Source organism: Pinus tabuliformis, chromosome 3_1, assembly GCF_031772625.1.
Source record: "Pinus tabuliformis cultivar Carrire ecotype Pingquan chromosome 3_1, CPIR1, whole genome shotgun sequence".
Classification (NCBI taxonomy): domain Eukaryota; kingdom Viridiplantae; phylum Streptophyta; class Pinopsida; order Pinales; family Pinaceae; genus Pinus; species Pinus tabuliformis.
In genome coordinates, this window is record NC_142301.1 from 512,910,811 (window position 1) to 512,924,189 (window position 13,379).

Consider the following 13,379-nt stretch of genomic DNA (forward strand, 5'->3'; position numbering starts at 1 on the left):
GAAATCACACTTTGAATGTAAATCCTATGATCTAAATAAGATAAAGGAATTGTTTCCAGTTGTGGTGGGCCCTTCCCACTCCTAGAACAAGCCTAAACTAACTCAATAAAAATGAAATTCAAAACACAGTCATAATACTTACAAAGAATTTAGAGATGAAGCAAAAATCAATTAAGATTCAATTATTATTACAAAAGAGCTTCAATCCATCCTTTATTCCTTCCCTACCTCTCTTCCTTTTACAAAATTCAAAATCTTACAATACAAACCATGGCTAAGCCAATTATAAGATTTAAAAGGCGAATGAGTCATTTTCCTCAATTATGGAAAATTGAACAATTTTATCAAACTAACCTCAAAGATATCGACATATCTTCCTAAGCATGGCCAATTTTGGAAAACTATTTGTAGGGAACCAAATTGGTTATATTTTCAACAAAAACCTCTCTTGGATTTTTCTCATTCTAATCCAGCGCCTCTAGAACTCTGGAAAAACAATCATTTTTTATAAAATTGCCTCCAAGACCCGCTTATAAATTTTATAAAAATTTGAATATGGAAAAATAGTTTTGGATATAGATAATTGGTTATATGTTTAACAAACCCATTTTCTCAGATTTTCCAGATTCACCTCCATATGCACGGAAATCTAGGTCAAACTTGGCAGTTTGGAAACTGTGCACATTTTGAGCAAATTTGTTAATTAGCTCCTAGGGACCCACATGTGTGACCTGGTTTCAATCCAACACATGGAAAGGTATTAAAACATTATTTTGGACAATAACCTCCCTCGGTTTTCCCTGGAAGCGTGCCGAAATGTCAAAACCCCAAATTGGATATTCTCATACTCTACTTGTACCAATTAGTTCAATTGACTTGTGAATAATTTCGACGAAGGAACCCTGTGACAAATGAACCTAGAAAAATGAGGCGTAAGACGTGAATTGGCGACAAGTGATGAAATTATGGTGTGAAGTGAGTGTAATAGTACATGAATATAGGTTATGAATGGTGGTATTGAATGATGAAAACATGGGCATATTTGAGGCCCAACAATGGGAGAGGGGAGGGGAGGGGTCTTCATTGTCAATATATATTTCTATAGTTGTAAATATAAATAATTATTTTAAAGGGGTTTTTTTTGACATATTTCCAATTTTAGTGTGCTAGTGAAAGATAGTATTTCCTTGTGACATTTATTGGTCAAAGTTTTTATATGAATCTCAGTTTTCTTTCCTTATAAAAAAAGTTAGATTCTTAGATATCTGTTCATATCATAGAGATTGCATTTCCTTTATCTTTGTCACAAATGTAAATGAAAACAATTATTTTGAAGGGATTTCTTTTTATATCTTTCCCATGTAGTGTTTTCGTGAAAAAAAAATGTTTCAATATGGAATTAGATTCGTATATTCACTAATGTAAAAATGGTGAATTTTAATATAATTTTAATATAAAATTATCAAAATTACTAAACAATTTGAAGGTTCAATGGTATAAGCAAACCAAAATTACAACATTAACTTTATAGATGAAAAAGTCATTCTAGTTCATCATTTCTTTTCTCCACCAATTTATTTTGCCAAGGTAATACTTTGAAATATTTTTGAAAGAAAGGTGGTGCACTTTACACCATTGCGTTTCTCCACCAATTTATGTTGCCAATGTAATACTTTCAAATATTTTTGAAAGAAAGGTGGTGCACTTTACACCACTAGATCTAAATTAATTTATATTTTTAACCTGGAATGTCTGTGTCAATTCTAAGAAATGTTCCTACTGTAAGATCAGAATTGTTCCTTAACCTTAGTGAAGCTCCTTTAGATGTGATATTAAATAAATTCAAAGAAACATATTTTCATTTTTTGAAGTGTTCAGAGCTAGATAATGTAGATTATATTGGCATAAAAATTGTGACAACAATGTCATCAGGGCATAACATATTTTGTTATTTTATATAATCATGATGAGCTTAAGGATTAGTAGGTTGTGGTTATGATTTATTTATTATTTAAGTGGAAAATCAATTAGGGGAGGAGCAATTTGTAGCTAAAATTGTGGATAATTGTTAAAAGGAATGCAACTGGTTGGAGATGGAACATGGATTATTTGTCAATTATGATAGGATATGATTTAGAAAATTTTTGGTCTTCATTGATGGTTAGTGCACTCCAATTAAATAGGATATGATTTAGAAAATTTTTGGTCTTCATTGATGGTTAGTGCACTCCAATTAAATAGGAAAAATTTGAAAAACATTGAATCATTATGGTTTGTTGGGTTTTTATAAGTTTTCTTCTAACCGACAATGTGTCATAAATTTCAAAATTTTCAATCAATGATATATCATAACAAGAAAGTGTTTAGTTACCCTGTATCACAATCTTTTGTGACACGTGACAACTAAGAAAAAATTTACATGTCATGGATTCATTTTTTTGAGCGTACAATATATCAAGAAATATGTTTTTGTAAGGATGTGAAACATCACAATAAAGACAACTTTTGAGGCTACAATACATCACAAGAAGGCTTTCTAAGTTGTGAAGTATTGCAACTTCAAATATTTATATGAAATTGCACATTTTAGAATAAAGGTAGCTTTGGTTTGACATATAATGGATATGGGAATTTTATAAGGTTACAACCTTGTGTGATTTAGATTATTTTATAGTTGTAATATTATGTAATTAATAATTTTATTAATAAAAGTTATTTGAAAATATGGAACAGACATTTGTGAAAATTCATGTAATTTTTAAGAAGAGTTTAAGATTTATTTAAATTGAAAATTTATCCCAGTTATGATAAAAATCAAAAGCATTGGTTTTCCAGCAATTATAATAAAAGGAGGGCCCCTACATTTTTTGTTTCTTCTTGTGTCAATATAAAAACAAAAATTATAAAAACAAAAAATAGGTCTGGAAGTTGTTTATGTCTTAGCAATTAGTGACAATTAAGTGAAGCCATAGATACTTGTAAATAAGATGTTAGAAGAGGAAAACATTGTCATTTCATGATTTTTTTTCCCTATTTTCATAAGTTCTTATTAGAACCTATATATTAATTTAGTTAAATGAAAAAACCACTTCAAGTATGAGAAGCTTACTGATGAGAGTGTTTTTTTTGGGGTAAATTTTGTATTTCTTGGTAAACATGAGTGTACATGGAAATTATAAAAGATAAAGGTTAGTATTTCACTGGGAAGGCTAGATCATAGCAAAAAATATACTCTCCATAGAGAGGCATAGGATAATAGGGTACTCAAAATGCCAAAATCAACCATACAAGGTCTGAAAAATGGGCCTAATTGGCCTTGAAAATAAATAGTAAGAACAAAAAATGAGAGAATCTAGAGCATATCTGAAAGCTAATTAGAGTGATCAAAATTTGTTGTTGTGACCTGGATGAGGTCCTTGTTGCTAGGGGTGTCTCTTGTCGGGGGTGGGATTCCAAGGTGTTGTTCTATACAATCCAACCTCTGGTCTAGGTCCTTCATGTGGTGATGCGAGTGCTCCATAGAGTGGAGGAGGTCTATCCAATGCTCAAACTTGTCCATCTTAATTCTACCGATGAGGAATTTGATTTTCCAATATATGTCAATAATGTGCATGTACTAATTGAAACATCGATGATTATAACCAATATGTAGGACCCAACCTATTGTTATGGCATCATTTGGCACTCCTGTAGACTTGATGCTCTTATATGGCCCTGGGAAACATTTTCCCATGAAGATTTGATCTCATATTAAAAAACAATATTTCAAATTCGATACGCGACTCTACCCAAACTAAAACGCGTACATATGCCAATTCTATAAATCTATGCCCGTGTATACCTTTTAAAATGTGAAAAATTAAAATAAACTACTATTTTTCAGGCGTGGTTCACGAGTTTAAATGAGATTCCACCTACAGGAGCCCATAACACAACTGAATTAACTAAATTCAGGTGGTATATATACACCCCTTTGGTAGGCCTAAAAAACATAAGAGAAAGGCTATTGAAATTATACTCATTTTTCTCCCAGATCAAGTGATTTTCTTGTGCGTCCTGCACCCCCAGACTCTATGGAAAACCTGGTTTCCTTTGCAGAGCATGGAAAATTTTAGGGGCTAATATTCATAGGTGAGCTAAATTTCCATAATTTTTCCAAAAACAAATCGTCATTTTTCATTTTTTCTAAAAATGATTTGGCCAAATTTTACAATATAAATTTATTTTACATTAAAAATCGCCAACATTATATAGAGACTATATATAAAATCATTATAAATTTAAATAATTTTAGAAATATATCAATAAACATTTTATAGTTTGCATATTAGGGACTAGCGAGATTCACCAATTTTTTTAAACTTCAAGATAATTTTCCATCCTTAATTTTCATAGTTGCAAAGATGTTCATCATCTTTATACCATCTCATTGCATTTGTTAGAGAGGTTTTCTTCACGGCTCAAGCTGTACGTATCCAGAGGAAGGCTTCTTCTCTGCTTTGGCTTGGATGAGGTTGTACCTTTCTTGTACCTATTATTGTTAATCAATAAAGAAGCTCATGTCTTGTTCCTGATATGTTATTGTCTCATGAATAGTAATTTGTATGCTTATATATGATGATCTAACATATCTTTTATGTATGCACATTGAATTATCTATCATGTATATGCTTATGTGAATTGACTTGCAAGCCTGCTCATTCTGGAGGAAGCAAAGGGTTTGGACCCTATGGGAACATCATCAAATGTAGGACCTCTGGGTATGTTTCCAAGTCCACATTTAGTAATTCATATGTTTTGCATGCTTGCTTGATTGCTCTTTTTTTATTATCTTGTTCTGCTTTGTTGAGGTTGTCAACCCTTATCTTAGGGAAATTTTCCCACCAACACAATTGATGACTAATATTGGGGAATACCATCAAGCATTTCCTAGAAGGGTTTCTATTCTTTGATCTAGGTTTTGATCTATTGTTTCTTGACTTTTCCAACCTTCTTGACTCTTAGGCAATCTGGTCATTCAGCCTAATCTTTTGGATTAGGGCTATATTTTTATATTTTCCTAGTTTTCCATTTATACACACCTTTTATTATAGACAATAGCATATATACGTGTTTTCTTCCAAAGAAACCTGTGTATACGCTAGTTTCTTCAAACGCAATCACGTGCATAGGCGGCTCTAGAGTTAGACAGTTGCGTATAGATCTGAAAAAATGATTTTTTTCATTTCTGGCTTTTGTTGGGGGTTTGACCATGTTTGCTTGTGTCTTTCTAGTTTGAATGATGCTTAGAATGATATTTTTATCAGTTGTTGTCGGTTTCTTCCATATCTTTTGTGAAAATCCTATGTCAACCTTGGGTTTGTAGATTTTGAAGATTTTTGTATCTTAAAGTGGGTTTCATACCTTCTTTAAGAAGTGACTGGATGTTCTGTGCTTTTGGGACAATTGGTTATTCTTAACTTGTTTATAGCCCAGTCTTGTTGATTTATTTTTTTACATTCTTGAATTTGGCTTGTGTTTTGCTTTTCATTGTTTGTTTGAGAAAGGTGTTTGCAATTCTTGGTTAAATGAGAGATTTTAGTTATCTGGAATCTTTCTGATTTCTAGAATCCTTTGTGTCTTTTGGACCAAATTATTCAAGGTGTTTTAGACACTTATTCACATTAGTATTTTAATCATTGGGAACATTGATGACTTGTGGGATTTGAGTCTATTTCTTGTTGTTGGTATTGAATTTGATGTTTTCTTTCATTTTTTGAAAATTTCAGTCTTTAAATCTTTTAAAGAAAATAAAAACATTTTCTTTGGGTTTCTTTTCTTTGTTTTTTTTTTACTTTTCGATCTTTTGAGTTCTTAACAAAGGTGTGAATTCTTGTTTTAGGGCTAAGAGTATTTTTTGTTTAAGGAGCGCTTGTTCTTTGATATTTGCTTCTTGTTGCTTGATAAATTGGCTTTTTCTTTTGATTTCACATTTGTTTGTTTTTTAGCTTCACTTGAATCTTGCATTTGCATTCTACTATACATTAGGGTAAGTTTCATTTTACATATCATTTAGTTTTTTCGTTAGGTGTTGAATGTGTGAGTGCTTTAAAAAAAAAACAAAAATAATTTTTCTTTCTTAGCTTTCTCATAGAATCCGTGTAGAAATCCCTTTCATTGAAGAAAAAGGAGCATTGCATTTGTAGCGTACATTTTCTATTGATTTATTTTGCTTCATAACATCATTAATGCATTTCTGCTTCCATTATCCTAAATAAAAACCAATTAAAATAAGCTCTTAATTAAAATGAACTTGACTTTTTATTTTTGTCATAGCAACATCAACTAGTCTAGGGCATTAGGGCCTTGGAATAGGTGTGTGGAGAGTAAAATCTCCAAGGCCACTTGAACTAAAAGTATAGAAGTTTACTAAAGAGTGGAAATCTAGTATCGTTAAGCTATCCAAGAAATCTCTTCTAACACATGAGTTAAGCACGAGGACGTGTGAAGATAAGGAAAGAGAGATACCCCCTCTCCTACTTGTTCCATCACGCACCCACGACTGTTCTGCCTAGCTTCTGATCACAAACTGGTGGCCTAAGTTTCCTTTTCTAGGGACCAAATAGGTGACTACAGGGGGAAATGTCCATGGTACTTGAGGCAGAGATTGCATCATTTTCACAGTACTTCTAAAGGGTGCTCTTGTGAAGCTTGGGTACTTGCACTGGCAAAATTTATTGTGTGGAGGTCAACATAACTACTTATGATATCTTCGTTTGTATTCTTGGGCCATCATCATCCCAAACTACCTTCAGCAGATTATTATCTTCACCTTCTTGTATTTTGGTGTCTAGTCCTAATCACCTAGAGTGGAAATACCTAGAAGCTATTTTCTTGGTTGTACCTTTAGGATCTTTTTAGTGAGTGCTCTATGCTCCTAGCTTTCCATTGGTTTTTTGAGTCTTTAATTTCTCTTAATATATAAAAGTAGTTGATTGATCGATTCTTCGGTCTAGAAGGCTTTGTGGGCTTTCCCCTGCGAGTGTTGAGCCTTCACCTAGAAGGCGTAGGATTAATTCTCCGAGGGCTCTAATTTCATAGAGTGAACCCTCTATCTTCAAATTTAACCTTTTCTTCTTCTACATATATGACTTTGATGGCTACTGGTTCAATGCCTTTACAAGCTTTTCAATTTGGATGTGGACATGTCCCTCTTTCCAATCCATCATTGAATTTAGGATCAATGCCTTTCTCTTGTCATGCTTGAAGCATTAATCCTTTTCAAGGGAACCAGGGCTTGGCACATCCTTTTGTGAGTGGTTTTCGTTTAGGGAATTTTTCCCATTCATTTGGTCAAGAGGGGAGTATGCCATTCCCCACTACCGGTACTTCACAAGTTTTTCCTCCTTTAGCCAGTGCTTGGGATCCTTATTCAGGACTTTCCCCTTCATATAATGTTCTACTAGGAGGGAATTTTCCTATGAAAATTAACACTGCAGTAGGGGGTGAATACCCTCCGTATACACTTGGACTATAAGGTTTTCCTTATGGTTCAGGTGTTTCTACGAGTAACTTGTGGCAGCTTGGTGCCACCCAGAATCCAGGATACTCTTTTTAAAATGTTGAAAATTCCACCTCAAATTATCCTATTCCTCTGTGCTTACCATTCCTAGAAACATTTAATTTGCCAGATATTTCATAATTGATGATTGATCTGATCTGTTATAACCTGACTTGGCCTCTGGTCCCTACTAAAATTCCATCTGATATTCCAAAATTTCAAGGGAAGTCTGGTGAGGATCCGACAAAACATATAGCCATTTATGGTGCTCCTTAAACTCCTCAATTGATTATTCAATTAGGTTGAGACTATTTCAATATAATTTAACTGGATATGCGGCTAAATGGTACATCAAGTTAAGGGCGGGTACGTTTTCTATGTTTGGTGATTTAGCCACAATGTTTATAAACCATTTTCATTTGTCTTTTCGTTACGATGATGAAACTAAGTTTCTGGCCAATTTCGAGCAGGACAAGGCAACACATATTTTTGACCACATTCAAGACGAGCGCAGAAAGAAGATAATGATCAAGGCATATATCCCTAATGAGTTTATTCTAGAATGGTTTTTGAAATCATTGCAACCAGAGATTTCAAAGAATGTTTCATTTTCTGGGGTGTTCCCTAAAGAATACATTATCCTCAGAGCCCAGCAATTAGAGCTCATCTACTCCCAGTTGGGAGTTATCTATAAGGTTTTGCCTAATGCTCCTAGATCAAAAATTGATCTCCCCAAGATGAAAGAGGGCCCCGATGTCGATGGAGTGATAGGATTGATCGATACCAATGAAACTAGTTTATTGAATCAATTACAATAGTTGTCATTATAATCTTTTTTTTCAACACAAACTATGTCGTTTGTGTCTGCTCCTTATCAAACTTTAGCAATTAATTTTGTCTAGTCCTCATATCCTAAAGGAAATCAACAATTCGATGGGAAGAAGAAGGGACGTGCGAAGAAAAGAGATAAGGGGGCGAATGGAAATGCTAATAAACCCAATGATGACATTGGTGAGGGAAAAACAAAATCTAAGAAGAAGGTTAAGTTCCCATGTAAGCTATGAAGCGGGGATAACCTTACCCATTTTTGCCCCAATATTTAGGAAGCTTAGTGCTTTTTAACTTAGCAAGGTTCTGCTAGTTCCCAGGTTGTGGTTACCAACCCTTTTCCCCAAGGGAAACAATTATTTGTTGGCACGAAAGCTAGTACTAGAACCCCTACAGGGGGGAACCAGGATGGAAAATCTACATGGAATGTATATATGGTTAAGTCTCACGTTGATATTTGAATAAGATCTCATGATTATGGAGAGGCCAAACCTTCTAAAGCTAAAACTTCTTCTGATACCCCAAAACCTCTTCATATTGAGAGGTCTACAGTAGAGCCTATACCGTGGATGTTGAAAGTCTCCTCAAAATGTTCGACCTACAATCCTAATGCGAGGGTTGCTCATAACTACTATATTATCGAAGATTTAGCTTAGAGCCCCTATTCCATGTTGGCGTTAGAGGTACTCCAATCATGTCATACACAAAGGAGTGCTTTTCTCACTATGACTGAGCAATAGACCCAAAGAATTCTATGGTAATTAAATTTGATATGTCAAATGTTAATACTAGACTCCCTCATCACATGGATTTCTAGATTAAATCTACATATCGAAAGAAGACCATGATTTGATATGTAGTTAATGAAGGGGCTTCAACATGCATCATGTCTATGTCATGTTGGAAGGTTGTTGGGTCACCTGAATTTGTTGCTTCTCCTACTCTCTTAACTAAATTCGATGGCCATTCTCATAGGCCTAAAGGCATTCTACCTTCCTTCCCTATTTTTGTAGGGGTCAAGGTCACTAATGTGGAAGTGGGCATAGTTGATGCTAATCTCGATTATAATATTTTGTTTGCTTCCAACTGGGTTTATGCAATGGATGCTATTGTCTCATATTTATTTCACATCCTATGCTTCCCTCATGAAGGGATACTTGTTACACTTGAACAATTAGTTTATTCTACTAACGACCCCAATGCATCTACTGACTCCATTGTTCCCTTGGTAAAGAGTACCAAGAAACCTATTAAGAATATAAGAGTTGGAATGTATTCTTCTTTGATGGGTACTTTTTATCTTCCATCTCCTATTGCTCATGTAAATTCCATTTCATCTTTTAGGATCATTCCTCGATAATGTTCTTTTAAAACTCATTAATTTTTTGATCCTTGGCCCTTTCCCTCTCCTACTACAACATTAGAAGAGGGGAAAGCAGGTGGAATGGCTTATACAATATATGTAGCAAAAATTTCATATCAATCTATTGTGAATTCTACAGATCCTGATCCCATCCCTCTCCCATCAGAGGATGTATATGGGGATGTGGTGTCAGTCTAGATAGTTGATTCCATTTCAGCTATGGATTACCTTGATATTGTTTTACCATCCAACAAGGCAATTCTAGAAGCAATGACTGGTGTAGAAAGACTGTGAGATGATTTGCATCTTCGGTCCTATTTCATCCCTCATTTGCATGAAGTTGAATCAAACTTGTATAGTCCTTCCTCTAGTGGAAATTTTCATAACCATTTGGCTCCATCACACATTTATGCCAAAGGTAACATGTCTAATATATCAGAAATCATTCCGTTGAACATTTATAGGAATCCCAATGTTATTGAGAATATCTTAACTGGAGCTAAGTGTTCCTCTGAAGAAATCAAAATTTATACCGATCTCTTTAAAGAGTTTCAAGATGTATTTTCTTGGCCTTTTCAAGAAATGCCTAGAATCGATCCTTTGATATTTCAGCATGAGATCAAGACCTACAAAAATGTAGATCATGTATGGTAAAATATTTGACTGATTAATCCTAGGAAAGTTGTGGTTATTAAGGCTGAGGTAGAGAAGTTTCTTAGGGTAGGTTTCATCTACCCTATCCCTTTGATTGAATGGGTTTCAAATCCAGTCCCTATGGATAATATGAAAGGAACGATCTGCATGTGCATTGATTTTAGGGATTTGAATAAAGCTTGTCCTAAATACAATTTCCCCACTTCGTTTATCGATTAGATTATTGATGACTGTGCTAGAAATGAAATATTTTCCTTCATGGATCGATTCTATGGATATAATCAAATAAAAATTTGTCTTAAGGACAACCATAAGACAACATTTATTTTACCACGTGATATGTTTTCATATAGGAAAATGCCTTTTGGCTTTAAAAATGTTGGGGCTATCTTTCAATGGGATATGTCCTATGATTTCCTAGACATAAAACATATAATTGAAGAATATTTGGATGATTTAGCTACTTTCTCTCATAAGAGAGTGGAACATCCAAAGCACCTTCATTTAGTCTTTAAGAGATGTCGTTACTACAAAATCCGGTTGAACCCTAATAAGTGTGTTTTCGTGGTTACATATAGTTGGTTATTGGGATTCATCGTGTTTAATGAAGGGATTCATGTAGACCCCTTCAAGTTTGTGGAAATACTTCAGTTGCCTCCCCTGTCGACTATCTGTCAACTTCAAAGTCTCCAAGGAAAAGCCAAAATTTTTAAGGAGATTTATCGTAAATTATGCTAAGATCACAAAAGGATTTATGTGTTTACTCAAGAAAGGAGTTCCATTTATTTGGGATGACTTCATTCAATGCTCATTTGATGCTTTGAAAAAGGCATTGGCCTCTACTCCTCTTCTGAGTCCACTTGGTTATAGTGGAGATTTCCTGTTGTATCTTGTAGTAATAGAATCAACCATTGGTATGGTTCTGGTTCAGGAAGACAATGCCCTTAGGGAGCATGTGATTTATTATCTAAGTTGTGGCTTAGTTGGTCCTAAACTGAGGTATTCTCATGTTGAGAAATTGGATTTGGAAGTTGTTCATGCTTTCCAATGAATCCTTCATTACATTCCACTTAGAAAAACCTTTGTATTGGTTAGCATCAACCCATTTCAATTTTCTCTCAGTAGGTGAGTGATTGGGGGAAAATACAATAAATGGATTGTCATTTTTCAAGAGTTTGATCTTGAGTTTATGTCAACTAATTCGAAGAAATCTTTGGTTTTTGCATAATTGATTTTTGAATTTCCTTACGAAGGAGATGTTGTTTGTGAAGAATAATTTCCAAATGAGCATATTTTCCTCATCTCCTCACAATATCCTTGGTATGGAGATATCATTATATATCTCGAGACTTCAAAGTTCCCTGAGAGTTTTTCTAATGATGAGCACCAGAAATTGTGTCACCTGGCAAAGTGTTGGCTTGAGGGGGCTTGACCCAGTTTTGGAGTTAATTAGCCAAACAAATCCCTACACTACTGGCCCTTTCAGCATCAGCCCGCAGAGCGCGGACTGAAGTCTCAATTGAAGCAGTATGGGGGGATGCTGGAACCAAGTTTCCACACCCTAGAGATGTCTGAGGGGTCGATTTTGTCCAACTATGCCTACCTTCACGCAAGTTACTTCACACACAGTTCTGACCTACGATACCTTCGTGATCTGTTAGGATCGCCTTTTTCGCAGCCCTAACTAGGGGCTAAGATGCTTTCGCACTGCTAGGGTAGTGATCTGCGCTATTTCCCCAAGTTACACAGCATATCTTACTTATCCTCTTACAATTGTTAGTTAACTTCGTGTAAAAAAATACCTTATCTCAAATTTACTTAATCAACACAATCAGATATGTTCGTGAATCATATAGACAACAAAAATGCAATTTATACCCAATATATTTGATAAAGAAAACATGAAATAAATAGACAGGAATGCTGTAAAATTTCTCTTTATTAATGCTCCAATGGTTACAGACTCGACTCGCCCTACGTACTTAGCTGCAGCGGTCCGTGCACTTAGCTGCAGACTACTAGGCCTCTGTGCACTCAGCTGCAGAGCCTTCCCCTACTCTACGACCCAAAGACTCAACTCTACACTTAAGGTAAGACTCAATTCTCCATCCTTCATTCTCTACTTCTTTTACAACTTAGAGCCTTGCTCTATTTATACAATCCCATGGTCCGCAGACCATGGGTAGATCTGTGAAGATGACATTACATTACAAAATTAAGGGAAGACAACCCTATGACTCATGTACAAACTTCGTGCTTTGCACCCACAAAACGCAGAGTCTTTACATCGGATTTACATCTTTTGACCAAAATCTAGGCTTTAAGCCCCAAAAATTCCCGTGGGGGATCACGTGCCCAATAGGCCCCCAACACAAACATCGTGACTCACCCTCAACTCACTTTGTCGATTCAGAGATCTTCATGCGAAGACCACCCAACTTTGCCTGGACCTCTGCAAGATTGGCAGCGCACTAAGCAGTTGCCTGCTGTACTTCCTAGACGCGTTGTTTAGAGACTGCTGTAGCTGAACCGTTTCCTTACACCTGTTCCTGCGTTCCTTGCATCTACACGATCTTGGCTTCAATCAAGGTTGTAATGATGAACACCTCATCAATCCATGGTTGTACGCACGCCTTCATGACAACTTCCTTATGTCACACAACATCTATCTGCTCCTTTAGCGCTTGTTCCTGATGCATCTGCACGAGCCTATGTGTAAGGGACATGGTCTGCATGGTCCCTTTTATGTCATCATACTATTGCTACAGCTTGCACGCCTCTATTTCTAGGTGTTGTATGTTCGGGTCCTCCTGCAAAGTGGTGAGGACCTCGAACGATCCTTCAAAAAGTTTGGTGCAATCCTTCACTGCATTGCTAATCTTCACTATTCCTGTTGTAATGGAAATGGCGCGTTTTTCTTTCACCTCTAGCGGAGTTGAAGGTTGTGCCTTCAATTGTAGTTCAACTATCTGAAGGTTCAGCTCCAGCTAAACC